This window comes from Melanostigma gelatinosum (genome assembly GCF_949748355.1).
Source record: "Melanostigma gelatinosum genome assembly, chromosome: 12".
Classification (NCBI taxonomy): domain Eukaryota; kingdom Metazoa; phylum Chordata; class Actinopteri; order Perciformes; family Zoarcidae; genus Melanostigma; species Melanostigma gelatinosum.
Window position 1 is genome coordinate 11,788,196 of NC_136645.1, and position 14,218 is coordinate 11,802,413.

The window sequence follows — 14,218 nt, forward strand, 5'->3', positions numbered from 1 at the left end:
CATATTTTACAAAAGGCCTCAGGTAAATATTTGTTTTATTGGGTCACAAGTTAAAAGGTTAGGAGCACTGGTCAAAGACATGGATGTTGAAGGAATAGTTGCTTATTGTTGTAAATCATTCTGAAAAATAACACAACTGCAATAAATACTGAAATGAAACCACCAGCTATGGTGGGTTATGTATTTTGGAAACGTTTTTATTATTTATCTTTTTTATTTCATATTTTACTCAAATGTTCAGACAAAAAAGACGAAACAAATCTGTATCTGTGACAGCAGCTATTAAGACTGTAATGAGGTTTCAGTCGGTCCCATTGAAATGATTGGACAGTCCGCCTACCTGCCCACCTGTCTGCACGCACTCTGCGCGTGCACTCATCACGTGTTACCTACACGTCCACAAGCTGCTATCTTAACGGCTGTGAGTACAACCAATAGAAGTAAATTATATTTCTATAGTACTGACAACAGCCTTGTTCGTGCTTCTCTTTCGTGATGACGGGCTGGCTGTCAGTATTTCTCGCTAGCTTTAGCAACTTTTGAAGCTAGCGCTGCTAATGTTAGCTCCTTTCATTAAGAAAGAGTTGGCAACACTGGGATAGGGTTAAATGTAGCGTACTACAACAAAACAGTTTACACTTAAACTACCAACTATACAAATGAATGAGTCTATTAAGTAGTACTACTAACAGTGATACTACAAAATAAGTATCCCATTATTTAATTAATAAATAATGTATATCAGAATATAAACCCACAAAAAAGGCACAAATTGCAAGTCTAAAACCAATAAGCACAGATTAAAAAAATGCGTTTCTAACAGTTACTCTGTTATGATAAATACAAAGTATCAAATTCATAAACATCCGCTGGAGAGATATTGCGTCACCGGTCGTCGCAGCCCCCCCTCGCGGAGCCCGTGCCCTTCCTTCCCCGGTCCTAAACCTCTCTGTTGTGGATCAGCAGCCCCTTCTGGAGCACAGAGTCAGCCCGCCCCGCTGAACATCATCCCGGGCTCCGCCGGTGACGGTAACCAAACACTGTCAGCCTGGACCAGCAGCGTCGGAACAGCAGCGGATCCTCCGGACGGGTTTGTGTTGGAACAGGAGCACCAACTACAGAAGCAACGACAGAGAATCGAGCTCGCTGCTTGCTGTTTGCAGAAAAGTTGTAACCCGCAAAGAAAAAAGGCGACCGGATACTCGCACAAGACATTTACTGTTGGAGGAAACATTGCTGGTGAAGAACATCTTGCTGGAGGTGAGTAGATCACGCAGCGTGCAACAGTGATTTAGTGGGACACTTTGTATGTTTTGTGCTGTATTCCTGAGGGTTACATCATGTTATTGGCTGTGTTTTAAAGTGTTCCTACCCTGTTTTTATACAACTAGCTAAGAATTAGAGTAACTTATTTCATGATGTTGGCCAATTTATGCAAAATGAACCATAAACAAGCGTTGTTTATGTTATTTAATGTCATAGAGGTTGATGATACTAAGTTAGGGGGTGGATGGTGCTGCGTCAGAGTGTGCATGGCTGAGTCTACATGATTAATTGGTTGTTGACATTTGACTCTTCTGAGTGATTAAAGTACTTGAGTGTAATGCGCAGTTGTTACAGTTGAAAGCAGTGACTTTGGTTTTCCCTCCAGTTACGAGCAGTGAATACAGCTGTTTTTCCTCACGAACTGGTGTGTGTGTGTGTGTGTGTGTGTGTGTGTGTGTGTGTGTGTGTGTGTGTGTGTGTGTGTGTGTGAAGAGAGAGAGAAGGGGTACGAAGGAGAGAAACTAGAGAATAAGCATTGCTCTGTTGTCTCCATCCAGCTGTTTCTGTCAATGGGGTTGCGGCTGTCCCTTGCAACTGGCACACACACACACATACACACACACACACACACACACACACACACACACACACACACACACACACACACACATACACACACACAACTGCTCTTGCATATCACTTTTCTTGTTACATTAGTTCTGCCTCTCGATATCTGCAGCTGTTTTTGTTTAAAGACCGAAAGAAGCAGAGAGGACGAAGGGAATGCGATGAAAAGGAAAAGGTCACACGAAGAGAGCGAGGGGGACCTCAGCACCACTTGTTTTATGCTCTCAAGGCCCACTTTAATATATGGATTAGTTAGTCGTTGAACTGGAAACGCCCAGGGTCTTGTTGGACCATAAATAATCCACACAGGAGCAGATAGAAATGCTGAAGCATGCCTGAGATGCTCTCCATCTTCTTCTCATGTGGTGAACACCCCTCGCTGCGGCTGATTGATGGGTTTAACGTCATGTTCTCGCAGCTATACGACTTAAACTGAACGCAAACATCAAGACGCCCAGCGCAGGGATGCATAACCGCTGCAAACATCGATTCCTGTTCTGCACGGAGGTTTAACTTAGCGTTTCGGCATCATCAAGCCACCTCACTGGGAGACCCTCCGATATCATCCTGCGCTGTCACCACAGCACAGGCAGGGAAAGGATGGAGGACGGTGGGACACATACAGAGAGAGAGGGGGGGGGGATTTGGTGGTGGTGGGAGGTGATAACCAAGCTGTCAGGCGATCAGGACTGGAGTGGCAAAAGATGGGGAGGAGGGGGGGGGGGTGATGCTGAGGGATCATTTCTATCACATGGCTCCTTCACGGGACAAGAAGCCCTGAGGGGGCGACATGTTAGGCAGCCGAGCGACAACATGACCAAAGTCATGGTTCAGCATGCTTTTGGTAACATGTAGTCCTGAAACACTTTTCCTGATTTCCTGGTCTTTTTGTTCTGCGCTCCCTTTTTCCAAGTTTTACGTGATTATGAACTACATTTTCCTGCGGCTTTCTCCTTCCACTGTCGAATAAGCCGACCCCCGTCTCCATTCACGTCTATATTGAGTTAACAAATATGTGTTGAGTCGAGAACTAGAACACAGCCAGAGGCACAACCACAGCTGGTGCACATCTGACACGTTAAAGACGCCTTCTGCTCAAAATGCAGCGGCAGCTTTTGCAGCTTAATTTGCTCATTAGATAATCTCAGCTGAAAATAGCACGTAAATGTGTGCACGGGGGGCACATCTGTGCACTCGGCAGAGCACTCTTACATAACAAGCAAAGGAAAATCCCACATGAAAGAGATGTATAGAGGGAGCGGTCTGATCCACACCTGCGAGGCTCAATTATCAAAATGCCTCTCCAGCCATCTGGGATTGAAACGATGCAGATTTCCATTTTATTTTGCTGCAGCGGTGACGACGTGTGAGTGGTGGATGTAATTAAAAGCACGTCAGCAATATTTAATTCGTTGTCATCCATCATGGTGTAACAGATCCCAAAAGCTTAACACAAACAGAAACTCCTCCTCATAATGCTCCTGTTAAACGCCACGGTAGGTAATACGTTTGAGATAAACCAGGAAGTGTGTGTCGCTTTCGAGTGTAATACTGAGCTTTCATGGGAAAAGTGGAAGCACCGTCGACTCCTCTGAGAGACGTGTGCACTCAAGGGAGCTCGACAGATGTGTTTTCTTGGTTTCGTCTCGCGTTTCCCCTCCATAACCCATTTCACGTCTCACGTTTCATGTCAGACAAGCAGGTCTGCTTGATGCCATGCTGCGGTTCCGTGCTCTAGATGCAGGCCGTGGGAGTTCTGCTGGTTCTGGGATCCAGTTCATCTTGTGATTCCCCTCAGCTGCGATGTGTCTGAACAGCGGGAGCGTCATTGAGATCTCCCTCAGAGTTTCTCGTTGTCAGCCCGTTAAAGCAAGACAAGAGTAAGAGCACAGCAGGGGAGAGACGAGTTGACGGTCAGACTCAACACACACACACACACACATACACACACACACACACACACACACACGCACACAAAGAGACTACTCTTGTATGTGAGACTGTAATTAGTAGCTGCCTGGGTTTGGAGTGACCTTTCTTTTCCTGCTTTTAAAGGCCCGTTCTGGAAGTGTCTCAACAGCATCATTAATGGCTTCGCTTTTATGTTGACGCGGTTCTATACGGTTGATTGTCTGCATCTGCTGTAATCAATCTGTTTCTAATATGCAGCGTTTTGATGCTGTAACTTTTGAAGACATGCCAGCAGATGGATCTGTCAGAGCACAATACGCTGGTCAGCTCCTAAAGTTGACAGTGAAATGAATTGTTGGTCTTAAAACAATGCACACATGTGGAACATTTGTAGATTCGTTCATCGACTTGCATTCCAGAAATGTTACTGTGGCCAGAAATGTGGTATATGTGGCATTGGTTATTTCTAATGAAGGATCATTTCTTGCATTTAAATGCTTTCAGAGTTTAGCTTTTAGAATGCCTTCTTGTGTTAAAGGAGAGACAAGCTGTTATCTTATACATTTTACTCCAAAACAACAGTGTTTTTTTGTTTGAGCCTTCCAGCAGGTTTCATGTTCACATCCGTTTAGCTTTGAATCGGGAGGAAGACACAAAACACCAGTCATGCTCATCTTGCTTCTTAGTTTTAGCTCGATTTGAGTTTATTGGACTTGAAGGGAGCTTTATTATAGACAGTGCACTGTATGCCTAAATACATTCATCTCATTGCTTTATGAGTTCATCAAACCATTGTTTTACTTAGTTTTGAATTACAGCTTCTTATGAAACTAAATATAAATCAGTTTGAAACATGATATTGTTTTTTTGCAACAATGTTAATCGTTGTTGGTTCCTCGATGGTTCACTAAACGAGCTGCATTTTGTCTCTTCCTGAGTATTGAACAGTTAGCTGCTCTGACAATTAAATTATAGATTTTAGAGCTTTTTTCAGAGGCCTGACTGCTGCTGCAGCAAATCCATAATATCATTTCATTCCTCATTAAATATTTAAAGACATTTGAGGAGTTTTCTGAACTCTTGAGTTATTGATAAATCCAATCCCAGAAAGATTAGTGAATTCTTACCGTATGCCTTAAAACGGATACAATGAGGACTTTTTGTATTCTGCCTGACATCAAATCTCTCACAATGAATGAATGAATGAAGGGTTTACACTCTGACATTTTAATTCTGGGTTATTCAGGCATCATGCAGACTCATCTAATTACTAATCGAGTGATTGCAGCAGAGGCCATCACTGGTGTGCTGATGAAGAGGAGCAGGTCTGTGCAGTGCAATCAAATGCATCTGTGCCATGGATGAGAAAACAGAAAGAAAGTAAGGAAATGCGTACAGAAGAGGCTTCTCTTCCGACAGTGGACTGCAACACTTCAACTCAACAATGTTTGTCAAGTCATGAATGTGTGCAGATCTTCTCCATCAAGGACGTCAAAAGAGGAAAACAAAAAGTACTTTGCCCAATACTTTGGTTTATGACCAAACACCTGCCAAGCTAATGGCATTCCCATCAGGTGCTAGTTAGGAAATAAAGTAAATGATGATGAACATTAAAGCGCTGCCCCTTATTCGTCAAGTCGTCGACTTGATCTGTCATTTTGTTCTTAGTCGACTGATTTCTTTTTTTGTTAGTTGTTTTTATGGCTTTTTTTAAAAGTAAAAACCCCAAAACAATCGCCAAAACCACACCGTTTGTCATGGCCAGAAGCTGTGAAAATGTCATTATCGTCAGATTTAAATCTTTCCAAAACCCCTTGAACACATCATGTGTGACAACGCAATCTAAACTAAGATCTAAAATTGTGATATTTCATCAAAATCATTTTATTTCACATGTTCTATTTAAAATCTCTCCAGAAATGGCTGAAACCAACGGTGACGGGACAAACGTTCCGTTCTTCGACTTTGACTGAACTGCCGGCTGCTGAGCACAGTGCATTGAGGAGAGGACAGGAGAGGGTACGCCAATGTGAATAGCTCAATCTGTATAGTATACGTGGAGACTTGTAGACACTTACCAAAATGTATGACGTATAGATTCCATTGTTTGCCGACTTTTGTAAGATACATTATCACAGAAATTCGTTTTTTATGATTTATGTCATTGTAACGTTTTTTAGTTATCTCTAATTGCCATGGTTGTGCTGTTTCCAGATATGAGGTGTTAGACTTTTATATTCCAGTGAAAATCAAGGCCACAGAGTAAGAAATGTGACTGCTTGGGGTTCAGAGGGTTAAGAGAACCGATAAAACACAAGATTTAAAGTGGTGCGTTTGTTTTGTGCGAGAACTTTAACAGATGAGTTGATGAAATCAACTAATCAATTAGTTGACAAAATCGTATGTGTTAGTTGACTTTGGGAGAGGGCAGCGCTAAACGTTCTACTGACTAAACATCAGCATGTTCAGATAACTAGTCAAGAGGAATACGGAGCTACAGGAGCTCCACACACACATCTGCTCTGCATCTGCTCTTGCAAAATGCTTTTTTCTTGCGTACGTAGATTGCGTGTCAATTAAATTGCTGTTGTAATCTGATAGCTGAGATGGCTGGGCGGAGATGAGCTCTAAAGGCCTTTACAGTCTGTAAGAAGAGTCGGGATCAATGCAGAGTGGAGTATGTCTGCGTTTAATGGACATTAGTGGGCAGAGCTCTGGCACAGATCTCATTAGAGTCCGGAGTGCTGAAGTCTGCCAACTGCTCCAAACATCCATTAGCAGGCCAATCAAAGTGTGTTTTCTCAACACTCGTGTCTTCGTTCACTTTGCATTCAAAGATACAGTCGAGAAACTTCTATGACACGCTGAAATCAAGACATTCTCACAAACCATGATGCTCTACGACGTAAAGAGCTTGCGTCAATTTTGGACGAGTCAGTGATGGCGTGTCAGTTTCCACTCGTTACACGCACAGTGCCTTTTCAAAATAAACCTCCGTCTCTGCAGGAATTTAGCTTTAGGCAACAAAAAACTCTTAGTTAGGTTTAGGAAAAGAGCGTGGTTGACATTAACTTGACTCGCGAGTGACAAAAAAAATCTCAGTTCTCTCATTATCTCAGTAATCTCATTATGTTAAAATGCTAAATCCTGTCTGAGGTCAATGAGTACCATCCCTGCACATGGAGACAGTTTTCATCCATTCGAGCGCTGCCCTGCCTTCCTCCCTCTCTCCCCCTGAGGAGACGGTAAAGTGGCCTCATATGTCACAAAGCATCACGTCACTGCTGTCAAAGAGTGTATGTGAGTGTATGGGGATCGAAATGGCCAGTGTTGAAACAGCAGTCCCCCCCCCCCCCCCCCCCACACACACACACACACACACACACACACGCACGCACATGCACACAGATACACGCAAACACAAGATTGATGCATGACACGAGTATTCGGTCCAGAATGGAGGCACTTTGCCCAGTAGCAGATGAACGGTTTGAGGAAGCCGGGAGACGACTTGCAGCTGCAACAATCAGATGTTTTAATTGGGAGCCATCTTGTCTCTGTGAGAAAATCCATTCAGGAGTCAAGAGACGTGTTTCTTCTTCTAGCTTGAAATCAGAGAAGAAATCTGTCTCTTTACGTGACTAACAACACCCCTCTTCCCTACAAGTGAGAGAGCAATTGATTTAGCTGTTTGTTGATTTGCTTCTATTGGAAACCTGATTTGTGCCGGCAAGGGAAGCAAAACATGACTTATTGATCCGGTTCAAAAGCTCATTGGCCCCAACGCCGGTGTGGCTTCGCTGTAATTTCCTCAGGATTTTTAGAGGGGCCTCTCAGATATGATTCTGTCTTTCCAAACACCCCATTTGTCAGAAACAACCACCTCAGCAGATTTGAATCAGGGAGTTCTTCAGCATGGGGCGCCTCTGAGCCAATAACATAAGCAAAGATCTGTTGCCACCCAGTTGTTTGGAGATGCGTCTGATTTATAGATTAGGTTTCCTCCACCCTCTTGGCGGAGTGAAGCCATCTGAGAGGATGCCTCTGCCAGATGACCTCGGCAGAATGCGTACCACACGGTGGACCCCCCCCCCCCCCCCCCTTCCTGCATCAGCTGACTAGTTTAGGTAAACTGTGGTCAGCTCGTCTCGTGGAAGCTCAGAGGAGAGGGATGAGCGGCAGGCTGGGAAGTTTTAACCACGAGAGAGAGTTTACATCATGACCCCAGTGTATCTCTGCATACTCTATCGGTTAAACTACGTCATTGATCCCGCCTATTTAATTGCTGACAGATGTCTCCTCCCTCATCTCTTCCTTTCTCATCCACACATGTTGAACCCTGATGTTCCCAGAACTCTTCAGGGAACCTCTGGGATCCCAGCCGTGGTAACGTGACTCCCCCCGCCCTCTCGTCCGAGCCAGCCCTCGTCCCTCAGCGGTCCCGTCACACGTGGATCGCCAGGACTCGGCTGGCCTGGAAGCCGTCCTGCGCTTGTGAAACATTTGGCAGATTTTAAACATAGTTGCGGTTTTATGAAGTTATGCTATCACTGGTTCCCTGCTCAGTTTGAGGGGGACTTGGGCTCACACTGACGGAGCTAAATCGTGGAGGTGTTGTCTGGCTTTGTGTCGCGGTGTCTTTGTCTGCTCTGCATTATCCTGCAGACGATTGGTTGTGGAGGATTGTGTCCATCTGCTGAGTGAGATTTCTTGGAAACCAGAGACACAGTGCGGATAAAAAGATGAAGGACGGGTTCGTCTTGTGGCTGATCAGCAGAAAAGTGAAACAAAGTCCTCAGCATGAGATATACTGTGTGTGCGTGCACGTAGTGCTTGAAGCTTCTCGATTCATGACCTTTAAATTACTGTTTGATTGCCAAAAATGTCAAATGATCCATTATTTCACAATAAAAGCAAAAATGAGAGAAAAGTAAAACAAATGGAGCTCTGCTTGTGTCGCAAAACGTTGTCATGATATTCTTTCCAACCCTCGTTAATCATCTCACCACCAATCAGATATGAACAGACCAGCTGCAACAGAAACGTGCTTACACGTTGATGCATCAGCGTTAGCGATCTTATAAGCTAATATGTAATGATGTATCCATGTTCTGCAGTACCTTTATTGGTAATACTTCTGTAAAGGACATCGCACTTCTTCCACCACTGGTCTCATGCTTTTCTTCCAGGTGCACACTGCCGGATGATATTTAGGAAATGAATACAAACAAACCTGTAGGACCCAGTTTTGTACAGGATGTATTCAAATAATTATTAATTGTTGTAACAACAGCGTTCCCCTGAGGTCTGAATATTAAGTGTGTTTTTTTTCATTACATTGCCAGACTTCGACAGGCTGCCCTCTAGTGAGCAGTGCTGGATCTACACCGAGCCTGACCTGAGCTCCTTGATCACCAGTGAAGTGCAAACTAACAGCACTGGAGTTTAATATATGCAGCAGATAGATCTATCGGAGCAGCACGGGCAAATGCAGTTGCCATTGTTGTTTTTTCCGTAACCTATAGGATGAATGGCCCTCATTAATCATGGCCATTTGTCTTCAGTTGTAAGAGTAGAAGGTCAGTGATTATACCTTGTTCTCTGTAGCGTTGCCAACTATCCATCTCTAGCTCTCTCTCTCTCTCTCTCTCTCTCTCTCTCTCTCTCTCTCTCTCTATCTCTCCCTCTCTCCCTCTCTCAGAGGTTCAGAGAGAGAGTTGCATTTCGCTGCTGCTCTGCTCTGCTTTTCACGGCTCTGATGTTGTCTGCCACCAAATCCCTGCTGAATAAAAGTCAGAAATTGAAGCAGCAAATCATGTTTTATGTATGTGTGCTTACACAATGAAAGCAGGCTGGAAAGTGGGCCAAGCATCACACGGGGCATATTATGGCAACAAAGCAGCTTTCCACTTTCTCAGAAAAAAAGCGACAGCGGCAGGCGGCAGTGCCAGGCTCAGAGTACAATATGGGTGTCTGGTTAATGACAGCGAAAATGGAAAGACGGAAATTGCAACACCTGGATGCTCTATTCCTGGGAAGTGTTTCCCACCTACTCTATTCTGGTGTTTGTCATTCTTATCTCCTTTGTTTCATTTAGCAAAAGTCACCGTGGCACAGATTTAGCCACGCCTTCTGTGTGACGGTAGCTCCTTCATCCTTCACCCTCCTTTACTCCTCCCTCATCAGCACAGCATAGAGACCTTGAGTACCCCAATAACGATAACGATGGAAGCATTGCGATTAACAGGGTGAAGGCATGCCGGCTGCATAACCGTAATAACACCCTCAGCTGAAGTTAATGCTGCAGCATGCTGAATCATAGTGTCATTGGACTCACATTAACTGCGGCCCCTGCAGTGAGCACATATGCTGCTGACTAATCTATTTACCAGTGATCTACAGGATTAATAATCTCCATCTAATCTGCACCCATGGGTGCACATCGGCCCATCATACAGGGGTGAAATGTCATATCCTGATTAGAGAAAGTGCATGCCCTGCAGAGATTACTACAGCATCGCCGGTCATGTCGTTTGGCCACGAAGTGGGTTTTATGAAAATTAAAAGATTGCTCAGATCTGTGGGTTTATGTGCGAATATACTGTACATGCCTGTGTGTGTGTGTGTGTGTGTGTGTGTGTGCGTGCATACAGCTCCGTGCATGTGCCTGTTTCTATAAGCCTTTCCTTGATTTGTAGACACACTAGCCGGCGGTTGGTCAGTCCAGTACTTTGGTCCAGACTGAAATATCTCAACAACCATGTAAAGATTTGCCATTAAATGTGGCACATACATTCGTGGTTGCCCGAGGATGAATCCTAGGGACTTTGGTGATCCCCTGACTTTTCCTCTGGCGCCACCATGAGGTTGATTTTGTGGTTTTGAATAAAATGTCCCGACAATTATGATATGAATTGCGATGAAATTTAGTTCCTACATTCATGTTCCTCTTCAGGGTATTAGGATAACTTTGGTGATCCTTTAGCTCATCTATTTAGGTCAAAATTATGATTTGTCCAATATTTCAGTTGTTGACAAAAACCTCCAGATCTGAAGAGTGAAGCCAAAGCAGAAGTGCCTTAAACTTGCATTCTTTCTGCCAGTAAGGGGCAACTTCTCTGGTTCCTATTTACAGTCAATGCTAAACACCTGCTAAATGAATGCCATTCATATGTCGAACGTTACCACTGTGATAACTCTCTTCCTCCCTGGATTGAATTTCATTGTCACACCAGTATCCTGCATTTATTCAACACAGATCTTATTCCGTCTGAATCCCTATTCAGCCCTCCATATCTGATTTGTGAAGTTTATATCTACATTATCCTAGAAACATTATTCACTTAAAAGGGGGTGGGACATCTGAATAAACCCCCACCCTGTTGTTTCACCAATTTCAGCCAGAATCCTCCCCTGTGTCCCCCCCGGGAAGACTTTGACCATCTGTCCTCCTGGGGCTCCCTGTTAGGACAGACTGATGTCTTTACCCCCGTCAGCTGCAGATGATCAGGCTGTGTCACAATAACAAGTACAGGGCATGTGGCCATTAAATCATCAGGCCTCAAATGGCTGAAACACAAGAATCATCTCATGGCAGGAATCCCAGATCCTGATTGTCCCTTTAATCAGTTCCTATCTTCCCCTGAAGCCTACTGACCTCCACTTTTCATGGAAATCCATTCATAACATTGCGAGATTTTCTGTTGCCCGACCAACATATGATTTCATGTCACGTTCAAGAACTGAAACCAAACTGTTCAAGGTTTAAAGATGTAAGACGAAAACACCAAAAATGTACATGCCAGCGCTGTGGCAGCGACATGTCAATCACAAGGTAGCCACGCACTACAGCACACCCTGCTGTATGGTCTATTTTACTATTTTATGTTAACTAGGTCACGTGAGACTTCTGTAAAATCAGACTTCTTTTTGCAACCAGAGGAGTCGCCCCCTGCTGGCTGTTAGAAAGAATGCACGTTTAAGTGACTTCTGCATTGGCTTCACTTGTCAGACCCGGAGGTTGCTGCCTCGGCATTGCGGAGTTGTATATTTCACCTCATCATTCAGATGTTCGGCCTGCAACTTCACTGTTTCTGTTGACTCTCGCCGCTCTCATATTGTTGAGTGAATATTGGGCTTAGATTCTTAAGGTGCACACAAAAACAGCTCCAAATGAATGATAATGTTGCTCTTTAACTGCTGGATGTGTAAATAAAGTCAAGTCCCCCAGCCTAAAAGGTCAATGCTGTGTTAACTACTTGTTCTAGCTGCGCACAAGTGACCAAAAAATGAATTTATTATAATATAAATGCTGCAAACATTAGTGTAATTTGAGGTCAGGTCAGTATGAACGCTTTGTGTTTTTTTCCCTCAGGCCAGAGTGCATGAGGAAAGGCTCAGAGAGGAGCGAGGCCCTGGGATGAGAGCTTCCCCCAGTCCTTCAGGCGGACCACGCTGGGAGACACTCTGAGGTAAAGAACCACACAGACTGCAGACAAAACCCCTCTCTGATGACGTTGACCTTCTATATTTGCTGACTCACGCGTCCCCCCGCTCTTCCTACGCCTCTTGTTCTCTCTCTCCCTCCCTTTCAGTGTTGTTCTTTTTCTCTCCCGTCTTTCTGGACATTGATCAATGGTCTCATTTCTTTGTGTGGGCTCAGTTTGGTGTGACCCGCTGTGGTCACTTTGTCACACACACACACACACATTTATGGAAATGGAACCTTGGCCTCCGTCTTTGAAGTGTCCGGTTAGGGATTGGGTTTGGAGATGGATGACAGAGTGTGTGTCACAAGGGGGGAGGAAGGTTTAGAGGAGGAAGAGATGAGGGGTCAAGGGGTCAGATATTTGTGGCTAAACCTGTGTTGTTCCATACGGCAGCCGGGTGACAGCAATACCTCAAAGAAGTCACAGAAGGTGTGTTAGTCTGTTTACACATCAAATTTTCTCTCCACTCCCTCCTCAGCACAGCCTCCCTATGAACTAGTTTGTATCAATCGTTGTTGGCTCGCTCCAACACAGTTTTTGGTTTGTGTTTGGGTGACGAGCAGTCCCACAACGATGGCTTCAAGGCCTCACAGTAAAGGGCGGTGTTTGTGAGATATGTCGGGTGATAATGATGTGTGGTCCACACAGCAGCAGCTGTCTTCCTCTCTTCTTTCCACCGTCTCCATTACAGATCTCCTGTCTGCTCTGCTCTCCGTCTTTCCTCCAGTCAAGCTCAGCCTGTCCCAGCCCAGCTGTCCCTTTCCTTCATTAGTCGGCTCACAATGATGCCCACTGCCTGCTGAGGCAAGGTCACTTTCAAAATACATAGGACTCCTACTTAGTACCATGTTAACAATCATTATAAAAGCCTGCAAAGATGCATTTTAGCATCTCTCAGGTCTTTGTTGTAATTTTAAGATAAGATAGAAACTCCTGCTGACTCTCTCACACACACACACACACACACACACTGTAACGCACATACATAATAGACTCAAAGCTTTCTGGTGCTGTATTTTCAGCATGGAGACGGGGGCTGTGTTAATGGCAGCAAAGTGCCAAGTCAGAGAACAGAAGTGAACTTTCTTCTCACTTGTTACCGTGGGACCCAGAGGGAGGTACAGGGCAGTTCCAGTAAAGCGACACACAGTCACACTCTACAGCATTACTCAGTCCTCCGAGAAGCACAGAAGGTAAAACCTAAAGTGGATCATTTTGTGCAGCACACAGCAGAGCAGTCTATGTGTGATTTGTAGCTGTATAGTAGGTACGTTTACCATGTTAACCATCTCAGTTAAGATTATTATGGCTAGAGGAGAAGTCAGGGGATCCTCCATGGACTGTTTATAAGAAGTGGTTTATGGAAGGAAACAAATAACAGCCTTTTAGTACAACCGAACACTCCATGGTAGTAACCTGCTAACCACAAAGTAGCCCCGCCCTAAAGCATACCCTGCTTTATCATCTATTTTACTCGAAGTGGGACTTCCATCCAACCAGAGCAGACGCCTCCTACTCGCTTTTAGAAAGAATGCAAGTATAATTCCTCAATTCACCAGAGTCATTAGCAATCATCCTCTGGGAAAAATGGCTATATTAACGTTCATGGAGATCTATCCACTAGTTTCTGAGATATTTCAGTTTCCAGTCAAATTGACTAGCCAACAAACAACATTCCTGTCACACAAAATAGTATTTAGTTTTTTATGTAATTGGTCAAATCTTTGCTTTTTTCTTATGAAATAATACCGACCTCCTCCAGCTGCACAGGTTGTGTTTTTAAGAGAAACATCCCGAGAACAATGATGATGAGCGGTCACAACAAGGCTTCCTCTGATGGTGTCACATGCCACAAATGTAGAATAATTTATAATCAACAGATTAATTGATCATGAATCGCTATTTGCAAACAAACGGCGTCAACA

The 14,218-nt window shown here is 44.2% G+C and overlaps 1 protein-coding gene across 2 annotated transcripts in view; it reads left to right on the forward strand.

Annotated features, from left to right (window-relative positions):
• The first annotated feature begins 1,174 nt into the window (after nt 1-1,174).
• LOC306786238 (leucine zipper putative tumor suppressor 2 homolog) overlaps nt 1,175-14,218 on the forward strand; it is a 29,037-nt gene continuing 15,993 nt past the window's right edge. For both annotated transcript variants that reach the window (XM_079280945.1, XM_079280946.1), the window contains exons 1-2: nt 1,175-1,260; nt 12,179-12,275. The gene's annotated coding sequence lies outside the window, so the exon portion shown is untranslated. The remainder of the gene's footprint in view (nt 1,261-12,178; nt 12,276-14,218) is intronic.